The sequence below is a fragment of the Ranitomeya variabilis genome, chromosome 5 (assembly GCF_051348905.1).
Source record: "Ranitomeya variabilis isolate aRanVar5 chromosome 5, aRanVar5.hap1, whole genome shotgun sequence".
Classification (NCBI taxonomy): domain Eukaryota; kingdom Metazoa; phylum Chordata; class Amphibia; order Anura; family Dendrobatidae; genus Ranitomeya; species Ranitomeya variabilis.
In genome coordinates, this window is record NC_135236.1 from 372496743 (window position 1) to 372518925 (window position 22183).

The following is a 22183-nucleotide window of genomic DNA, read 5'->3' on the forward strand; positions in this document are numbered from 1 at the left end:
CTGGCAAGGCTGTGATTGGCTGCTGAAATGATGTCATGATGCAGTTTAAAAGTCGCTGGCGCCATTTTTCGCTCACTCTGCTGTGAATTCAGTTAGTGACAGGACGCTGTTTGCTGACTGAGGGCCAGTTTAGAGATAGCGATTTGCTTCTTTGTGCTTTTCCAAGGCTAATTTAGCAACTGCTGTGTTCACCTACTAATCACCTTGCTTTTGCCTTGCAGCGCTGTTTTCACAGCGATCTGCAAGGTCTGTGTGTGTGTGTGTGTGAGTGCAGCCCACTCTCTAGTCTGTGTGCAGCCATAGGCCATCCATAGCTGGTTGTATTCAGTTCAGGGAGGGTGGTTCATTGCCTCATACTGTTTTGTTTTTTGTTTTTTTTAATAGTGTAGTCTGCTGCTCATTTTTTGTAATAATTCCTATTAGTGACTTTCCACCCGTATCCAGCTAACTTGTGGAAAAACACTACATAGGATAAAGTAGAGGAGGTTTTTTGGGCCTTGCAGCGCCGTTTACGGCTGTCTGCACGGTCTCCGTGTGACTGCAGCTCGCCCTGTAGTCTGTGAGGAGCCATAGCCTGGTTGTATCCAGCTCAGGGTTGTTCACTGCGTCATACCGTAAAATCAATTTTCCTTTTGTTTTAAGTAGTGCAGGCTGCTGCACATTTTTTCAAAAATTTCCTATTAGTGTCTTTCCACCCGTATCCAGCTAACTTGTGGAAAAACACTACATAGGATAAAGTAGAGGAGGTTTTTTGGGCCTTGCAGCGCCGTTTACGGCTGTCTGCACGGTCTCCGTGTGACTGCAGCTCTCTCTGTTGTCAGTTCAGCCCCCAAAAAATAAATAAATAATAAAGTTCACCAAACACACCACTTTACATTTGTGTAGGCCACATTAGCTCATATTAAAGTATAGTCCACACTTTAGAAAATTAGTGTTTCCTATACCTGTTAGGACTCGGAGCTGTTCAGGAATAAGCACACAAAGCCGTTAGTACTTTTCTGCTTATCTTTATCAGTCAACCAAGATGAAGAAGGCAGGGAGTAAGGCACATGGGCGTGGGCGCGGAGCAGGGAGAGGACGTGGGGATTCTGTGCCTGCTGCGGGCACCGGTGACTCCTCAGCACCCAGTTTCACCAGGGAACAGTCGTTCATGCGCAGCTTTGTCGCAGAGCGCCGTACACCGCTGCTGCGTGAAGACCAAATTGAAGCCGTTGTCGGATGGATGGCAGCTAACGCATCGACTTCAATTAGTGCCACATCCTCTCAGACACAGAGCACTGGAGAGCAGCCATCTGTCTCTTCACCACCTGCCAAATTGCCCAGGCAGACAGAGAGCCCAGGACAGGAGCCGTCTCTACTTCTGTTCTCTGAATCTCTTGGCTTGGAAACAGGGGGCCAGCCAAGCAGCATTGGAGAAATGGAAGAAGAGGCAGGGTGCAGTGATGCCCAACAGCTTTTTCTCTCTGAGTCTGAAGAGGCGGGTGGGCCAGTGCCTCCGGTCACCACATCGCAGGCCGCATCCGCTGATGATGACACTCAGGTGCCACTTTCTGGTGCGTGCTCTGCTGCTGAGACTACCCAGGAGGAGCAGTTGGTGGCAGAGGGTAGTGTAGATGATGAGGTCCTTGACCCATCGTGGCGTGAGGGACAGGAAGGTGGTGGGAGCAGCTCCGAGGAAGAGATTCCTAGAACGGGCCAAAGAGGTAGAGGGAGGGGGAAGACTGCGCAGCCTGTAGCCTCCACTTTGGCACCCGTTAGGAGCATGTCTGTTCCAAAAGCCAAAAAGGGCGCTCCCAAGACTTGCAGTGTCTGGCCCTTTTTTGACACAGTTGCAGATGACATTTGCTATGTCAAATGCAAGGTGTGTCATCACAAAGTCAAAAGAGGGAAAAATGTCAGCAACCTCAATACCTCCAACATGTGGAAACATGTGCGCAACAGACACGCGGCGGAGTTAGAAAAACACACTGAAGAGCTAGGCCAACCAACAGCGGCAGCTACCACCTCTTCAGCTCGTGTTACCTCTTCCTCCAGCTCACACGCAGCTGGTTCGGCTTCCTCCCAGGATCGCCGTGGAAGAACCTCTGGCCCTGTTGTCCAGAGACCCACTGTAACTCCACCCGCAGCACCACTTTCCCAGTCATCCACACACTCCCAGCCCAGTCTACAGCCATCGGTAGTACAGGTATGGGAGAAAAGGCGGCCTTTCTCGTCAAACCACCCACGAGCACAGGCTCTGACTGCAGGCATTGCCAAAATTCTGTCACTGGAAATGCTGTCATTCAGGCTGGTGGAGACTGACAGCTTCCGTGACTTGATGTCATTGGCAGTCCCACAGTACAATGTGCCCAGCCGCTTTTACTTCAGCAGGCAAGCTGTCCCTGCCCTGCACAAGCCTGTGGAGGGACACATAAAACACGCGCTACTGAACGCCATCAGTAGCAAGGTCCACCTCACCACCGATGCGTGGGCCAGTCAACATGGACAGGGGCGATACCTTTCCCTCACTGCCCATTGGGTTAATTTCGTTGAGCCGGGTACAGATCGTACGAGTGGCGGAGGACGTGTCCTGCCCACTCCAAGGATTGCAGGAATCCATTCTGTACGCATTGACTCCTCCTCTTACACCAGTTCCTCAGAATCATTGCTGCAGGAGCCGTCACAGTCCACCTCCACATGGACCCGTGATGAACGTGTACCTGTTACGACCGACATGAGCACAGCCGTGGCCAAACGTCAACAGGCCGTCTTGAAATTAATTTCTTTGGGGAATCGAAGCCACACAGCGCAGGAGCTCTGGAATGCCATCAAGCAGGAGAGCGATGTGTGGTTTGTGCCAGCGAATCTCCAGCCAGGCATGGTAGTGTGTGATAATGGCCGAAATCTGGTGGCAGCTCTGGGCCTCGGCAACCTCACTCACATCCCATGTCTGGCACATGTGCTCAATTTGGTCGTGCAGAGTTTTTTGAGGGACTATCCGGATCTTGATGCACTGCTGCACAAGGTCCGCCTAGAGTGTGCTCACTTGCGGCGTTCCAGCACAGCAAAATCGCGCATTGCGGCTCTGCAGCGCCGACACCGCCTGCCGGAACATCGCATCATATGTGACCTACCTACCAGGTGGAATTCCACGTTACATATGTTGGAGCGGTTGTGTGAGCAGCAGCAAGCTGTAATGGAGTACCAGCTGCATCAGGCGCAAAGAAGTCGCACTCCGCGCTGTTCAGACTTCACAACCACAGAGTGGGCCACTATGAAGGACGTCTGCCAGGTTTTGCGTCCCTTCGATTATTCCACGCGGATGGCGAGTGCAGATGATGCACTAGTCAGCATGACTGTCCCCCTTATCTGCCTGCTTGAAAAATCACTGCAAGCGCTAAGGGATGATGTTGTGGAAGAGGTGGAGGATGAGGATTCACCATTTCCATCATCTTCTGGACAGTCAGCGCCACGTGGTTCCTCACAAACGCGTAGGCAGGGGACACTTTGTGAGGAGGATGAGGAGGAGTCAATGGAGGAGGAAGACATCCGTCCAGAGGAGGGAGTTACACAATTGTCCAGTACTCAGTGTGTACAGCGAGGGTGGGGTGATGACGAGCGGGCAGAGATCACGCCTCCAGCAGGGGACAGCGTTTCTTGGGCAGTTGGCAGTCTGCAGCACATGGTGGATTACATGCTGCAGTGCCTGAGAAACGACCGCCGCATCGCCCACATTCTCAACATGTCTGATTATTGGTTGTTCACCCTCCTCGATCCTCGCTACTGGGACAACGTAGAAAGCCTCATCACACCGTTGAACCGGGAGCGAAAAATGCGGGAGTACCAAGACACACTGGTGAATTCCATCATCTTCTCCATTCCAACTGAGAGAAGTGCTGCTAGTGCATTACAAAGCAGCTCAGTGCGTCCAGGCAGTGGAGGAGGTTCTGCACAAAGAGGGAGCAGAAGCAGTGCCTCTGCCCAAGGCAAGACCAGTATGGCCCAACTGTGGCACAGTTTTGTGTGCCCGCCACAAAAGTCTACACCATCACAGACGGCTCCAGTCAGCAGGAGGCAACGGTTCTGTCAGATGGTGACAGACTACATGTCTTGCCCTCTTGCTGTACTCCCAGACGGCTCTTCCCCTTTCAAGTTTTGGGTCTCAAAGCTGGATACATGGCCAGAGCTAAGCCAGTATGCATTGGAGGTGCTGGCTTGCCCTGCGGCTAGTGTATTATCGGAACGCGTCTTTAGTGCTGCAGGTGGTGTACTAACTGACCGTCGCATGCGACTATCCTCCGATAACGTTGACCGGCTTACTTTCCTGAAAATGAACAAGGCCTGGATCTCGCAGGAATTTGCCACTCCTCTTCCTGATTAAATAATTAGGTGACTGTCTACAGTATCCAGGTCTCCTGTTGTGTTCATCTTTCTACCACCTGAACTTTAATTCCTGGGCTCCAACACTGCCAGTTGAGGCTCAGAAGTGCCGTCTGCACAGTCAAAACATACGACCCATTGTTCTTGGGTTTCAGTAATGTCAGCTGATCCCCAGCTGTGTAGCCGGCAATGTGTCCTGCGACCGCCACGCTGACACAACAACTGAAATGTAAGGGAACCTGTCCCCCCCCCAAGGCGTTTGCTACTGAAAGAGCCATCTTGTGCAGCAGTAATGCTGCACAAGGAAAAGGTAGCTATTTTTGTTTAGCTCCTTGCACACGCAGAACTTAATACTTATAAAATGTGTCCACTGATACCGTAAAACCGTCCCGGAGGTGGGACTTTCCTTCGTAATATGACGCAGCACAGCTGTCATTCCTACCCCCTTGGCGCCGTGCCCCGGCTCCTCAGCGTTGTTTGATTCCGTCCCGGAGCCTGCGCTGTTATGTTATACCTTGGCCAGGCACACTTAGCGCTGCCCCTCTTCTGACATCATTTGGTGTCAGGCTGACTGCGCCTGTGCGGCCGCGCTGGCCGAGAGCCCGCCTCGCAGTGTCTTCTGATTTAATCCCACTGGGGGCCTGAGATCCATGGACATGCGCAGTGCATATCTGAACCTCCGCCTCACACTCATCTCCCTACGCCTTCTTCAGACTGTGCGCCGTCAGCTGATCCCTAATAGCATGCCACGGCCGTGACGCCGCACAGTCTGAAGAAGCCGTAGGGAGGGGAGTGAGAGGCGAGGATATGCACTGCGCATGGCCACGGATCCCAGGCCCGCGGTGGGACTACATTAGACGACACTGCGAGGCGGGCTCTCGGCCAGCGCGGCCGCACAGGCGCAGCCAGCCTGACACCAAATGATGTCAGAAGATGGGCAGCGCTAAGTGTGCCTGGCCAAGGGATAACATAACAGCGCAGGCTCCGGGACGGAATCAAACAACGCTGAGGAGCCGGGGCATGGCACCAAGGGGGTAGGAATGACAGCTGTGCTGCGTCATATTACGAAGGAAAGTCCCACCTCCGGGACGGTTTTACGGTATCAGTGGACACATTTTATAAGTGTTAAGTTCTGTGTTTGCAAGGAGCATAATGAAAAGAGCCACCTTTTCCTTTTGCATCCTTTGTGCTGCACAAGCTGGCTCTTTCAGCTACAAACGCCTTGGTTCCCTTTCGACTTTCTCCAATCAGGCTTCGGCCTACACTGTGTTCCTCTGCTCCTCCTGCTGTCCCTGGGCTCCAACACCGCTAGTTGTTGTCCAGAAGTGCTGTCCGCACAGTCAACAGTCGCTCCTCTGTTATTGGGGTTCAGTAACATCAGCTGTTCCCCAGCTGTGTGTGTGGCAATCCCTCCTCTCTCCTCCACCTCCTCCTCCTTCTGTCCCTGGGCTCCAACACCACTAGTTGTTGCCTGGTAGTGCTGTACGCACAGTCAACAGTCGCTCCTCTGTTATTGGGGTTCAGTAACGTCAGCTGTTCCCCAGCTGTGTGTGTGGCAATCCCTCCTCTCTCCTCCACCTCCTCCTCCTTCTGTCCCTGGGCTCCAACACCGCTAGTTGTTGCCTGGTAGTGCTGTATGCACATTCAACAGTCGCTCCTCTGTTATTGGGGTTCAGTAATGTCAGCTGTTCCCCAGCTGTGTGTGTGGCAATCCCTCCTCTCTCCTCCACCTCCTCCTCCTTCTGTCCCTGGGCTCCAACACCGCTAGTTGTTGCCTGGTAGTGCTGTACGCACAGTCAACAGTCGCTCCTCTGTTATTGGGGTTCAGTAACGTCAGCTGTTCCCCAGCTGTGTGTGTGGCAATCCCTCCTCTCTCCTCCACCTCCTCCTCCTTCTGTCCCTGGGCTCCAACACCGCTAGTTGTTGCCTGGTAGTGCTGTACGCACAGTCAACAGTCGCTCCTCTGTTATTGGGGATCAGTAACGTCAGCTGTTCCCCAGCTGTGTGTGTGGCAATCCCTCCTCTCTCCTCCACCTCCTCCTCCTTCTGTCCCTGGGCTCCAACACCGCTAGTTGTTGCCTGGTAGTGCTGTACGCACAGTCAACAGTCGCTCCTCTGTTATTGGGGTTCAGTAACGTCAGCTGTTCCCCAGCTGTGTGTGTGGCAATCCCTCCTCTCTCCTCCACCTCCTCCTCCTTCTGTCCGTGGGCTCCAACACCGCTACTTGTTGCTTGGTAGTGCTGTACGCACAGTCAACAGTCGCTCCTCTGTTATTGGGGTTCAGTAACGTCAGCTGTTCCCCAGCTGTGTGTGTGGCAATCCCTCCTCTCTCCTCCACCTCCTCCTCCTTCTGTCCCTGGGCTCCAACACCGCTAGTTGTTGCCTGGTAGTGCTGTACACACAGTCAACAGTCGCTCCTCTGTTATTGAGGTTCAGTAACGTCAGCTGTTCCCCAGCTGTGTGTGTGGCAATCCCTCCTCTCTCCTCCACCTCCTCCTCCTTCTGTCCCTGGGCTCCAACACCGCTAGTTGTTGCCTGGTAGTGCTGTACGCACAGTCAACAGTCACTCCTCTGTTATTGGGGTTCAGTAACGTCAGCTGTTCCCCATCTGTGTGTGTGGCAATCCCTCCTCTCTCCTCCACCTCCTCCTCCTTCTGTCCCTGGGCTCCAACACCGCTAGTTGTTGCCTGGTAGTGCTGTACGCACAGTCAACAGTCGCTCCTCTGTTATTGGGGTTCAGTAACGTCAGCTGTTCCCCAACTGTGTGTGTGGCAATCCCTCCTCTCTCCTCCACCTCCTCCTCCTTCTGTCCCTGGGCTCCAACACCGCTAGTTGTTGCCTGGTAGTGCTGTACGCACAGTCAACAGTCGCTCCTCTGTTATTGGGGTTCAGTAACGTCAGCTGTTCCCCAGCTGTGTGTGTGGCAATCCCTCCTCTCTCCTCCACCTCCTCCTCCTTCTGTCCCTGGGCTCCAACACCGCTAGTTGTTGCCTGGTAGTGCTGTACGCACAGTCAACAGTCGCTCCTCTGTTATTGGGGTTCAGTAACGTCAGCTGTTCCCCAGCTGTGTGTGTGGCAATCCCTCCTCTCTCCTCCACCTCCTCCTCCTTCTGTCCCTGGGCTCCAACACCGCTAGTTGTTGCCTGGTAGTGCTGTACGCACAGTCAACAGTCGCTCCTCTGTTATTGGGGTTCAGTAACGTCAGCTGTTCCCCAGCTGTGTGTGTGGCAATCCCTCCTCTCTCCTCCACCTCCTCCTCCTTCTGTCCCTGGGCTCCAACACCGCTAGTTGTTGCCTGGTAGTGCTGTACGCACAGTCAACAGTCGCTCCTCTGTTATTGGGGTTCAGTAACGTCAGCTGTTCCCCAGCTGTGTGTGTGGCAATCCCTCCTCTCTCCTCCACCTCCTCCTCCTTCTGTCCCTGGGCTCCAACACCGCTAGTTGTTGCCTGGTAGTGCTGTACGCACAGTCAACAGTCGCTCCTCTGTTATTGGGGTTCAGTAACGTCAGCTGTTCCCCAGCTGTGTGTGTGGCAATCCCTCCTCTCTCCTCCACCTCCTCCTCCTTCTGTCCCTGGGCTCCAACACCGCTAGTTGTTGCCTGGTAGTGCTGTACGCACAGTCAACAGTCGCTCCTCTGTTATTGGGGTTCAGTAACGTCAGCTGTTCCCCAGCTGTGTGTGTGGCAATCCCTCCTCTCTCCTCCACCTCCTCCTCCTTCTGTCCCTGGGCTCCAACACCGCTAGTTGTTGCCTGGTAGTGCTGTACGCACAGTCAACAGTCGCTCCTCTGTTATTGGGGTTCAGTAACGTCAGCTGTTCCCCAGCTGTGTGTGTGGCAATCCCTCCTCTCTCCTCCACCTCCTCCTCCTTCTGTCCCTGGGCTCCAACACCGCTAGTTGTTGCCTGGTAGTGCTGTACGCACAGTCAACAGTCGCTCCTCTGTTATTGGGGTTCAGTAACATCAGCTGTTCCCCAGCTGTGTGTGTGGCAATCCCTCCTCTCTCCTCCACCTCCTCCTCCTTCTGTCCCTGGGCTCCAACACCGCTAGTTGTTGCCTGGTAGTGCTGTACGCACAGTCAACAGTCGCTCCTCTGTTATTGGGGTTCAGTAACGTCAGCTGTTCCCCAGCTGTGTGTGTGGCAATCCCTCCTCTCTCCTCCACCTCCTCCTCCTTCTGTCCCTGGGCTCCAACACCGCTAGTTGTTGTCCAGAAGTGCTGTCCGCACAGTCAACAGTCGCTCCTCTGTTATTGGGGTTCAGTAACATCAGCTGTTCCCCAGCGGTGTGTGTGGCAATCCCTCCTCTCTCCTCCACCTCCTCCTCCTTCTGTCCCTGGGCTCCAACACCGCTAGTTGTTGCCTGGTAGTGCTGTACGCACAGTCAACAGTCGCTCCTCTGTTATTGGGGTTCAGTAACGTCAGCTGTTCCCCAGCTGTGTGTGTGGCAATCCCTCCTCTCTCCTCCACCTCCTCCTCCTTCTGTCCCTGGGCTCCAACACCGCTAGTTGTTGCCTGGTAGTGCTGTACGCACAGTCAACAGTCGCTCCTCTGTTATTGGGGTTCAGTAACGTCAGCTGTTCCCCAGCTGTGTGTGTGGCAATCCCTCCTCTCTCCTCCACCTCCTCCTCCTTCTGTCCCTGGGCTCCAACACCGCTAGTTGTTGCCTGGTAGTGCTGTACGCACAGTCAACAGTCGCTCCTCTGTTATTGGGGTTCAGTAACGTCAGCTGTTCCCCAGCTGTGTGTGTGGCAATCCCTCCTCTCTCCTCCACCTCCTCCTCCTTCTGTCCGTGGGCTCCAACACCGCTAGTTGTTGCCTGGTAGTGCTGTACGCACAGTCAACAGTCGCTCCTCTGTTATTGGGGTTCAGTAACGTCAGCTGTTCCCCAGCTGTGTGTGTGGCAATCCCTCCTCTCTCCTCCACCTCCTCCTCCTTCTGTCCCTGGGCTCCAACACCGCTAGTTGTTGCCTGGTAGTGCTGTACGCACAGTCATCAGTCGCTCCTCTGTTATTGGGGTTCAGTAACGTCAGCTGTTCCCCAGCTGTGTGTGTGGCAATCCCTCCTCTCTCCTCCACCTCCTCCTCCTTCTGTCCCTGGGCTCCAACACCGCTAGTTGTTGCCTGGTAGTGCTGTACGCACAGTCAACAGTCGCTCCTCTGTTATTGGGGTTCAGTAACGTCAGCTGTTCCCCAGCTGTGTGTGTGGCAATCCCTCCTCTCTCCTCCACCTCCTCCTCCTTCTGTCCCTGGGCTCCAACACCGCTAGTTGTTGCCTGGTAGTGCTGTACGCACAGTCATCAGTCGCTCCTCTGTTATTGGGGTTCAGTAACATCAGCTGTTCCCCAGCTGTGTGTGTGGCAATCCCTCCTCTCTCCTCCACCTCCTCCTCCTTCTGTCCCTGGGCTCCAACACCGCTAGTTGTTGCCTGGTAGTGCTGTACGCACAGTCAACAGTCGCTCCTCTGTTATTGGGGTTCAGTAACGTCAGCTGTTCCCCAGCTGTGTGTGTGGCAATCCCTCCTCTCTCCTCCACCTCCTCCTCCTTCTGTCCCTGGGCTCCAACACCGCTAGTTGTTGTCCAGAAGTGCTGTCCGCACAGTCAACAGTCGCTCCTCTGTTATTGGGGTTCAGTAACATCAGCTGTTCCCCAGCGGTGTGTGTGGCAATCCCTCCTCTCTCCTCCACCTCCTCCTCCTTCTGTCCCTGGGCTCCAACACCGCTAGTTGTTGCCTGGTAGTGCTGTACGCACAGTCAACAGTCGCTCCTCTGTTATTGGGGTTCAGCAACGTCAGCTGTTCCCCAGCTGTGTGTGTGGCAATCCCTCCTCTCTCCTCCACCTCCTCCTCCTTCTGTCCCTGGGCTCCAACACCGCTAGTTGTTGCCTGGTAGTGCTGTACGCACAGTCAACAGTCGCTCCTCTGTTATTGGGGTTCAGTAACGTCAGCTGTTCCCCAGCTGTGTGTGTGGCAATCCCTCCTCTCTCCTCCACCTCCTCCTCCTTCTGTCCCTGGGCTCCAACACCGCTAGTTGTTGCCTGGTAGTGCTGTACGCACAGTCAACAGTCGCTCCTCTGTTATTGGGGTTCAGTAACGTCAGCTGTTCCCCAGCTGTGTGTGTGGCAATCCCTCCTCTCTCCTCCACCTCCTCCTCCTTCTGTCCGTGGGCTCCAACACCGCTAGTTGTTGCCTGGTAGTGCTGTACGCACAGTCAACAGTCGCTCCTCTGTTATTGGGGTTCAGTAACGTCAGCTGTTCCCCAGCTGTGTGTGTGGCAATCCCTCCTCTCTCCTCCACCTCCTCCTCCTTCTGTCCCTGGGCTCCAACACCGCTAGTTGTTGCCTGGTAGTGCTGTACGCACAGTCAACAGTCGCTCCTCTGTTATTGGGGTTCAGTAACGTCAGCTGTTCCCCAGCTGTGTGTGTGGCAATCCCTCCTCTCTCCTCCACCTCCTCCTCCTTCTGTCCCTGGGCTCCAACACCGCTAGTTGTTGCCTGGTAGTGCTGTACGCACAGTCAACAGTCGCTCCTCTGTTATTGGGGTTCAGTAACGTCAGCTGTTCCCCAGCTGTGTGTGTGGCAATCCCTCCTCTCTCCTCCACCTCCTCCTCCTTCTGTCCCTGGGCTCCAACACCGCTAGTTGTTGTCCAGAAGTGCTGTCCGCACAGTCAACAGTCGCTCCTCTGTTATTGGGGTTCAGTAACGTCAGCTGTTCCCCAGCTGTGTGTGGCAATCCCTCCTCTCTCCTCCACCTCCTCCTCCTTCTGTCCCTGGGCTCCAACACCGCTAGTTGTTGCCTGGTAGTGCTGTACGCACAGTCAACAGTCGCTCCTCTGTTATTGGGGTTCAGTAACATCAGCTGTTCCCCAGCTGTGTGTGTGGCAATCCCTCCTCTCTCCTCCACCTCCTCCTCCTTGTGTCCCTGGGCTCCAACACCGCTAGTTGTTGCCTGGTAGTGCTGTACGCACAGTCAACAGTCGCTCCTCTGTTATTGGGGTTCAGTAACGTCAGCTGTTCCCCAGCTGTGTGTGTGGCAATCCCTCCTATCTCCTCCACCTCCTCCTCCTCATCCTGCTGTCCCTGGGCTCCAACACCGCTAGTTGTTGTCCAGAAGTGCTGTCCGCACAGTCAACAGTCGCTCCTCTGTTATTGGGGTTCAGTAACATCAGCTGTTCCCCAGCTGTGTGTGTGGCAATCCCTCCTCTCTCCTCCACCTCCTCCTCCTTCTGTCCCTGGGCTCCAACACCGCTAGTTGTTGCCTGGTAGTGCTGTACGCACAGAGCCAAACACCTCGCCAATGTGTTAGTGGGGTTCAGTAATGCCTGCTGTTCCCCTGCTGTGTATATGGCAACGTGTCATGCGACCGCCATGCAGGCACAGCAACTTAAATTTAAGGGAACCTGTCCCCCCCCCCAAGGCATTTGTTACTGAAAGAGCCACCTTGTTCAGCAGTAATAATGATGCAAAAGGAAAAAGTGGCTCTTTTTGTGGTGCTCCTTGCACACGCTGAACTTGACACTTATGAAATGTGTCCCCTCACACCGTTAAACCGTCCGGTCGGAGGGACTTTCCTTTGTCATGTGACGCAGCACAGCTGTCATTCTTACCACCTTGGCGCCGTGCGCCGCCTCCTCAGCGTTGTTTGAATCTGTCCCGGAGCCTGCGCTGTTATGTTAGCCCTTGTCCATGCACACATTTTGCGCTGCCCATCTTCTGACATCATTTGGTGTCAGGCTGGCTGCGCCTGTGCGGCCGCGCTGGACGAGATCCCGCCTCGTAGTGTCTTCTGATTTAATCCCACTGCGGGCCTGTGATCCATGGACATGCGCAGTGCGCAGAACTGAAATTGAAGGGAACCTGTCCCCCCTCCCCCAGGCGTTTGTATGTTTTACAGCCACCTTGTACAGCAGTAATGCTGCATGTGTGCAAGGTGGCTCATAAACTTATTCTCCTTGCACACGTGGAACAGAACACGTCTACAATGTGTCCCCTGAGACCATTAAAACATCCCTGAGGTGTGACTTTCCTTTGTAATGACACGCAACAACCCCCTTGGTAGCACAGCCCTTCTTCTGACATCATTGTTTGGCTGGATGCCTCTGCGGCCGCCCTGCCCGACACAACGCCCCTCGGTGTCTTATTTATTTTGACTGCGAGGGTGTGATTGACGGGCATGAGCAGTGCATATCTTCGCCAGGCTGTCACTCAGCTCCTTCCGCCTTCTTCAGACTGTGCGGCTTCATGGCCGTGGCATGCGATAAGGGATCAGCTGACGCCGCACAGTCTGTAGCAGGTGTAAGGACACGAGCGAGAGGCGAACATATGTACTGCGCCAGGCCATGAATCCCAGCCCCGCAGTGTGAAACACTGTAAAGACACTGCGGGGCTGGGATTCATGGGCATCGCGAACCGCACCAGCCGACATGAAATGATGTCAGAAGACGGGCAGCGCATGGCCAAGGGATAACGCAACAACGCAGACTCCTGTACAGCAAAATGTGATGCTCAGGAGGCCGCGCTCAGCACCAAGGTGGTATTTTTGCCAGCTGTGCTGCGTCTCATTACAAAGGGAACTCCCGCCTCCAAGACAGATTGACTGTATAAGGGCCAAAATGTTGTACGTGTTTCATTCAGCTTGTGCAAGGAACAAAATTAAAAGAGCAACCTGTGACTTGTGAAGTTGATGTCAAATAAGCTGATGATGAGGATAATGAAGAAGAAAGTGTGGGAGAAGTAGAAAAGAAGGTGAAGGGCGTGGAAGTAGTGAAACATCAATATCTGACAAAATAAAAAAAAAATTAACATAGTCAAAATCTTTCTAACTCCGAACGTCATAAAAAACAAAACAAAATCCTGCTATTCTATTAGATTGGGCTAAACCTCTGTGCCTTTAATGTCTCCGCCACCTCCCCCAATACATCCTACATTATTCTTAGTTGTTTTCCTTCATGTAGAATGAACCTACAAGGAAAGAAAGAGTTTATTTTAATTCCGATATTTTCGTCCCATTGACTTGCATTGGGATCGGGTATCGGTATCGGATTAGATCCGATACTTTGTCGGTATCGGCCGATACTTTCCGATACCGATACTTTCCGATATCGGAAGGTATCGCTCAACACTACCACCCAATCATCCTGATCGGCAGACACAAAGAATCTCAAATAAGTTTCCAAAGTCTGGTTAGTTCGCTCGGTTTGGCCGTTTGTCTGAGGATGAAATGCGGAAGAAAAAGACAAATCAATGCCCAGCTTAGCACAAAAAGACCGCCAAAACCTAGAAACAAACTGGGAACCTCTATCGGACACAATATTCTCCGGAATGCCATGCAAACGAACCACATGCTGAAAAAACAACGGAACCAACTCAGAAGAGGAAGGCAATTTAGGCAAAGGTACCAAATGAACCATCTTAGAAAACCGGTCACAAACCACCCAGATAACCGACATCCTCTGGGAAACAGGAAGATCCGAAATAAAATCCATAGAAATATGCGTCCAAGGCCTCTCAGGGACCGGCAAAGGCAATAGCAACCCACTGGCGCGGGAGCTGCAAGGTTTGGCCCGCGCACAAGTCCCACAGGACTGCACAAAAGAACGCACATCCCGTGATAAAGAAGGCCACCAAAAGGACCTACTAACCAAATTTCTGGTACCAAAAATCCCAGGATGGCCAGCCAACACAGAACAGAGAACCTCAGAAATTACTTTACTAGTCCATCTGTCAGGAACAAACAGTTTCCCCGCTGGACAGCGATCAGGTTTATCAGCCTGAAATTCCTGAAGAACCCGTCGTAAATCAGGGGAGATGGCAGGAAGAATCACCCCCTCCTTCAGAATGCTGACCGGCTCAAGAACCCCAGGGGAATCAGGCAAAAAACTCCTAGAGAGGGCATCAGCCTTAACATTCTTAGAACCCGGAAAATACGAGACAACAAAATCAAAACGGGAGAAAAACAGGGACCATCGGGCCTGTCTAGGATTCAGCCGTTTGGCAGACTCGAGGTAAATCAGATTCTTATGATCGGTCAAGACCACAATACGGTGCTTGGCCCCCTCAAGCCAATGTCACCACTCCTCAAATGCCCACTTCATAGCCAACAACTCACGATTGCCGACATCATAATTGCGTTCCGCAGGCGAAAACTTTAGAGAAAAGAAGGCACACGGTTTCATCAAGGAACCATCAGAATTCCTCTGAGACTAAACGGCCCCTGCCCCAATCTCAGGAGCGTCAACCTCAACCTGAAAAGGAAGAGAAACATCCGGCTGACGCAACACAGGGGCAGAAGTAAATCGGCGCTTAAGCTCCTGAAAGGCAGAAACAGCCTCGGAGGACCAATTCGTTACATCAGCGCCCTTCCTCGTCAAATCGGTCAGGGGTTTAACCACACTGGAGAAGTTGGCAATGAAACGGCGATAAAAATTAGCAAAACCCAAAAATTTCTGAAGGCTCTTCACGGATGTGGGCTGGATCCAATCATGAATGGCCTGAACCTTAACCGGATCCATTTCTATAGATGATGGAGAAAAAATGAAGCCCAAAAAAGAAACCTTCTGTACTCCAAAGAGGCACTTAGACCCCTTCACAAACAAGGCATTATCACGAAGGACCTGAAATACCATCCTGACTTGTTTCACATGAGACTCCAAATCATCTGAAAAAATCAAAATATCATCCAAATATACAATCATGAATTTATCAAGATAATTCCGAAAAATATCATGCATGAAGGACTGAAACACAGATGGGGCATTAGAGAGTCCGAATGGCATCACAAGATATTCAAAATGGCCCTCGGGCGTATTAAACGCAGTTTTCCATTCGTCACCCTGCTTAATACAAACAAGATTATATGCCCCTCGAAGGTCAATCTTAGTAAACCAACTAGCCCCCTTAATCCTAGCAAACAAATCAGAAAGCAAAGGCAAAGGGTATTGGAATTTGACCGTGATCTTATTCAGGAGGCGATAATCAATACAGGGTCTCAAGGAGCCATCCTTCTTGGCAACAAAAAAAAAACCTGCTCCCAATGGAGAAGAAGATGGCCGAATATGCCCCTTCTCCAAAGTCTCCTTCACATAACTCCGCATGGCGGCATGTTCAGGCACAGACAGATTGAAAAGTCGGCCCTTAGGGAACTTACAGCCTGGAATCAAGTCAATAGCACAATCACAGTCCCTATGCGGTGAAAGGGAACTGGACTTGGGCTCATCGAATACATCCTGGAAATCTGACAGAAACTCAGGAATTTCAGTAGAGGGGGAGGAGGAAATTGACATCAAAGAAACGTCATCATGAACCCCCTGACAACCCCAACTAGTCACAGACATAGATTTCCAATCCAACACCGGATTATGCACCTGTAACTATGGAAACCCCAGCACAATAGCATCATGCAAATTATGCAACACCAGAAAACGACAATCTTTCTGATGGGCTGGCGCCATGCACATGGTTAACTGTGTCCAAAACTGAAGTTTATTTTTAGCCAATGGTGTAGCATCAATGCCCCTCAAAGGGATAGGACTCTGCAAAGGCTGTAAGGGAAAACCACAACGTCTGGCAAATTCTAAGTCCATTAAATTTAAAGCGGCGCCTGAATCCACAAATGCCATGACAGAAAATGACGATAATGAGCAGATCAGGGTCACAGATAACAGAAATTTAGGTTGTACAGTACTGATGGTAACGGAATTAGCGATTCTCTTGGCACGCTTAGGGCAATCAGAAATAACATGAGCAGAATCACCGCAGTAAAAGCACAACCTATTCTGACGTCTGAATCCTTGTCGTTCAGCTCTAAACACAATCCTATCACACTGCATAGGCTCAGGACTCCGCTCGGAAGACAACGCCATAGTGTGCACAACTCTGCGCTCACGCAAGCACCGATCAATTTGAATGGCCAGAGACATAGAATCACTCAGACCTGCAGGCGTGGGGAACCCCACCATAACATCTTTAACGGATTCAGAAAGACCCTTTCTGAAAATTGCCGCCAAAGCATCCTCATTCCATTTAGTAAGCACAGACCATTTTCTAAATTTCTGGCAATATGATTCTGCCACTTCTTGACCCTGACACAGGGCCAACAAGGTTTTCTCAGCATGATCCACAGATTTAGGTTCATCATACAATAACCCAAGCGCCTGAAAAAAGGTGTCTACATTAAGCAAGGCCGGATTCCCAGATTCCAGGGAAAATGCCCAATCCTGAGGGTCGCCACACAAAAGAGATATGACAATTTTTACCTGCTGGATGGGATCACCAGAGGAACGGGGCTTCAGAGCAAAAAACAGTTTACAATTATTTTTAAAGCTCACGAGAAGCAAGTTCCTGAACATCCATGTCAGCGCCTAACTCCTGAGCCACCCAGAGGTAAAGAGGGAAAAAAAACACAACAGAGTACAGAAAAAAAAATGGCTCAGCACTTTCTTTCCCTTCTTCTGAGATGCGGTTAACTCATTGTCGGCCAGTTGTACTGTTATGATCTGGTGGCCTAAGAGCGGCATGAGGCGTACTCTGGAGAATGTGGTAACTGTACTGACTGCAGACCCTGAACTTAACACCGCAACTAGAAGTAGCCGTGGGATGTACCTACCAATCCTAGGCACCTCGACACAGCCGGAGGACTAATTAACCCTATAGATAGAAAAGGGAAAACTATCTTGCCTCAGAGAAAATTCCCAAAGGATAGGCAGCCCCCCACAAATATTGACTGTGAGAGGAGAGGAAAAAACATACACAGACTGAAAACAGGATTTATCAAAGGAGGCCAGTCTAGCTAGATAGGAAAGATAGGACAGAGAACTATGCGGTCAGTAATAAAATACTAGGAAAATGTCCACCACAGAAAATACAAGAAAACTCCACATCTAACTAAAGACATTGAGGGTATTTCTGCTTCTCCAGAGATTCCAGCTAGGCTGCATAAATCCTTACACTGATTAAGCTGGACAAGAAAAAACATGCAATGCACTGAACAATGAGGCCCACAACATGTGGGCAGCAAAACAAGCAGAACTTATCTTGTAGAAATGAACTGCAAGCAGGAGCGACCAGGAAGGGATGTGAATCCTCCAGAAAACAATGAACAACAGGCACTCACTAAAGGGTGAATCCAGACTAAATAGTCCCGTCCGAAGTGGACGCACCTGATGACTGCTGTGAAGGACAAACAGCAGCACTACCACTTATAACCACCGGAGGGAGCCCAAGAGCAGAATTAACAACAGAATTCACAACACCCTCCTTAGCATTAACCTGTAACTACACTGCCACAACCCTTACCAATACTGACCTACCAGTGCCACTGACTGTCCCTATTCCTGTCCCTAATACACAGATATCAGAACAGTGTCAGCCATTATCATCTTAAACAGTGTGAACTATCATAAACTACACAGGGCATACAGTAAGCACAAAACGTATCTGATTTCTTTAAGTAGGCATGCACAGGAATGCAGGGCCCAAACCAGCCGCCTGCACACACCCCTACAGGGGGTATGTCATTACAGGAGATGCAGGGGTACATACATCACAGGAATCGTTGAGGCATAAACATCACAGAAGGGGCTGAGTGCATACTGTATATACACACGAGGGGCTATGGGCACATACTGTACATCACAGGCAGGGCCTGCATTAGGGGCAGGCATACCAGGCAGCTGCCTAGGGCCCCCACTCCCCCAGGGGCCCCCAGCTAGTGGCATATCACACAGCCGCTATGGGGTCCCTGTGAGGCAGGGGGCACACCTGCCGCCAGCGCCAACTCCCCTTCTGCCGCATTGAACTATACCGGCATCTGCCGGTACAGTTTAAAGCAATGATGGAGGAGAGAGCATTAGCCAATGCTCCCTCTCCCATCATTCCCTGCTCTGCCTCTGACACTGCGGGTGTGCAATGATGTCATCACGCACTCACTGTATGCCAGGCAGGGCAGCTGCTGAGACAGGAGCAGGGAGCAGCGCGGGCATGAGGAGAGGTGAGGAGTGTTTTTTTTTACTATAACAGTGAGTACTGGACTGTGGGGCCATTCTCGGGGGGGGGAGATGTGGGCTGTGCTATATACTATGCGGGCTGTGCTATATACTATGCGGGCTGTGCTATATACTATGCGGCCTGTGTTATATACTATGCGGCCTGTGTTATATACTATGCGGACTGTGCTATATACGATGCGGCCTGTGTTATGTACTATGCGGCCTGTGTTATATACTATGCGGGCTGTGCTATATCCTATGTGGGCTGTGCTATATACTATGCGGGCTGTGCTATATACTATGCGGGCTTTATTATATACTATGTGGGCTGTGCTATATACTATGCGGGCTGTGTTATATACTATGGTGGTATATTATATTTTATGGGGGAGGCTGTGTTATATACTATGTGGCTGTGTTATATACTATTGGGGGTATATTATATTCTATGGGGGAGGCTGTGTTATATACTATGGGGGTATATTATATTCTATGGGGGAGGCTGTGCTGTATACTATGTGGCTGTGTTATATACAATGGGGGTACATTATACATTATAGTCTATGGGGCTGTATTATACTTATATTCTATGAGGGGTGATTGCATCATACTCTGTGAGGGGGATACATTGTACTATATGAGGGGGACTGCATTATATTCTATGGGGGGTTACATTATACTCTGTGGGGTGGTTGCATTATACTCTGTTGGTTGGCTGCATTATGCTCTATGGGGTGGATGCATTATAATATATGTGGGCTGCATTATACTATATCGAGGACTATGGGAATACATTATACTATATGAAGAACTATGGGGTGCATTATACTATGGGAAGTGAATTGTACTACATGGATGACTATGGCGGTGCATTATACTGTATGGAGCACTATGAGGAGTGTATTATACTGTGCAGAGGACTGAGCAGTGTATTTTAATATATGGAGGACTATCAGGAGTGTATTATACTATATGGAGGACTATGGGAAGTGTATAATACTATATGGAGGACTGAGGAGTGTATTATACTATATGGAGGACTGGGTATATTATATTATATGGAGGACTATGGGGTGTGCATTTTACAATATGGAGGACTGTGGTGCACATCATAATGTATGGAGGACTATGGGGTGTATGGGGTGTAAACTGTAGATGTGCTACTGATAGCATGATACTGTGTGGTGATCTATTAGTGATCTATTAGTGATCATTCTGTCCCCATCATTCTTTCTCAGATTGCCTAAAACCGGCCCTGATCACAGAAGACGTCGTGGCATATAAATCACAGGAGACATTGATGGATTATGCATCACAGGAGACACTGGGACTCATACATTACTGGAACATGTACATCACATGATAGAGCAGGGAATATACATTACAGGAGATGCTGGGGGCATATACATTACAGGAGATGCTGGGGGTATATATATTACAGGAGAGGCTTTTGCAAATATATCACAGAAAGGGCTGAGAGCATATACATGTTAATTGTGTCTGGAGGTATATACATCACAGGAAGGGCCGGGGCATATACTGTACATCACAGGAAATACTGGGACGGCCGCTGCTGTTGTCGTCGTTGGTGGAACTGGAGCATAGAGTGCGTTACTTCCACCCACATAGGACATCTTGACACTGTCACACGTTAGCACATAAGCCTTCACTGCTCGCACTGCAGTGTTCAGTAGCGAATGCTGTGAGCGTGTGCATGCAGTGTCAGGAGTAATTGAAGGGCCGTCGGCGAGGGTTTTGCTCTCTGTCGGCCAGAGCTCTGCAATACCCCCAAAGTCATTTCAAATTTAATGTGGTCCCTGAAAAATGGTTTTGTAAACTTTGTTATAAAAATGAGAAATTCCTGTTAATCTTTTAACCCTTTTGTGAGGGATCTCACAGGGGAAAGAGGGCGTTGACTTCGCTCACCTTGGGGGAGGGGAAAGAAGGACCCAGCAGGGGTTGGCTCTCTGGTGCCACCACTTGCCTCAGGTCAGTTAGGGAACTGCACCGAGGGCAAACAGCCGCCGGAAAGGCTTCCCTTATAGGTACGAGTAAGTGAGGCAAGGGGGAATATATATCACCAGTTCAGGCTGGAGATATATATCTAAACCTCCCGGCCGTCACTGCCAGAGTTTCTCACTAAAACAGTATGGTATTCTGCCACCAGTTCCTCATTTGAAATAAGCCCCGTCCGACAACAGGCTTATATCGGGTCAGGAACCAACCCTAGGTTAGCATCTAATATATAATTGCCTAGAATACTACTTCCTGCAATTTGTGCCAACTTCCGTGGCTTTGTCCGGAGCTAATGTCCGGAGATAATGTTCGGAGCTAATGTCCGGAGCTAATGTCCGGAGCTAATGTCCGGAGCTAATGTCCGGAGATTAATTGCCTAGAATACTACTTCCTGCAATTTATGCCAACTTCCGTGGCTTTGTCCGGAGCTAATGTCCGGAGCTAATGTCCGGAGCTAATGTCCGGAGCTAATGTCCGGAGCTAAGTGACGTCACCAGTGTCCTACACCCAGGCAGAGCACAGGGGCCCCAGGCAGCATATGGGGCCCCAGGCAGAGCACAGGGGCCTCAGGCAGCATATGGGGCCCCAGGCAGAGCACAGGGGCCGCAGGCAGCATATGGGGCCCCAGGCAGAGCACAGTGGTCCCAGGCAGAGCACAGGGGCCCCAGGCAGAGCACAGTGGCCCCAGGCAGAACATGGGGCCCCAGGCAGAGCACAGGGGCCCCAGGCAGAGCACAGGGGCCCCAGGCAGCATATGGGGCCCCAGGCAGAGCACAGGGGCCCCAGGCAGCATATGGGGCCCCAGGCAGAGCACAGTGGCCCCAGGCAGAGCACAGGGGCCCCAGGCAGAACATGGGGCCCCAGGCAGAGCACAGGGGCCCCACGCGGAGCACAGGGGCCCCAGGCAGCATATGGGTCCCCAGGCAGAGCACAGGGGCCCCAGGCAGCATATGGGGCCCCAGGCAGAGCACAGTGGCCCCAGGCAGAGCACAGGGGCCTCAGGCAGCTTATGGGGCCCCAGGCAGCTTATGGGGCCCCAGGCAGAACATGGGGCCCCAGGCAGAGCACAGGGGCCCCAGGCAGAGCACAGGGGCCCCAGGCAGCATATGGGGCCCCAGGCAGAGCACAGGGGCCCCAGGCAGCATATGGGGCCCCAGGCAGAACACAGTGGCCCCAGGCAGAGCACAGGGGCGCCAGGCAGAACATGGGGCCCCAGGCAGAGCACAGGGGCCCCAGGCAGAGCACAGGGGCCCCAGGCAGCATATGGGGCCCCAGGCAGAGCACAGGGGCCCCAGGCAGCATATGGGGCCCCAGGCAGAGCACAGTGGCCCCAGGCAGAGCACAGGGGCCCCAGGCAGCATATGGGGCCCCAGGCAGAGCACAGTGGTCCCAGGCAGAGCACAGGGGCCCCAGGCAGCCTATGGGGCCCCAGGCAGAGCACAGTGGCCCCAGGCAGAACATGGGGCCCCAGGCAGAGCACAGGGGCCCCAGGCAGAGCACAGGGGCCCCAGGCAGCATATGGGGCCCCAGGCAGAGCACAGTGGTCCCAGGTAGAGCACAGGGGCCCCAGGCAGCCTATGGGGCCCCAGGCAGAGCACAGGGGCCCCAGGCAGCATATGGGGCCCCAGGCAGAGCACAGGGGCCCCAGGCAGCATATGGGGCCCCAGGCAGAGCACAGTGGCCCAAGGCAGAGCACAGGGGCCCCAGGCAGAACATGGGGCCCCAGGCAGAGCACAGGGGCCCCAAGCAGAGCACAGGGGCCCCAGGCAGCATATGGGGCCCCAGGCAGAGCACAGGGGCCCCAGGCAGCATATGGGGCCCCAGGCAGAGC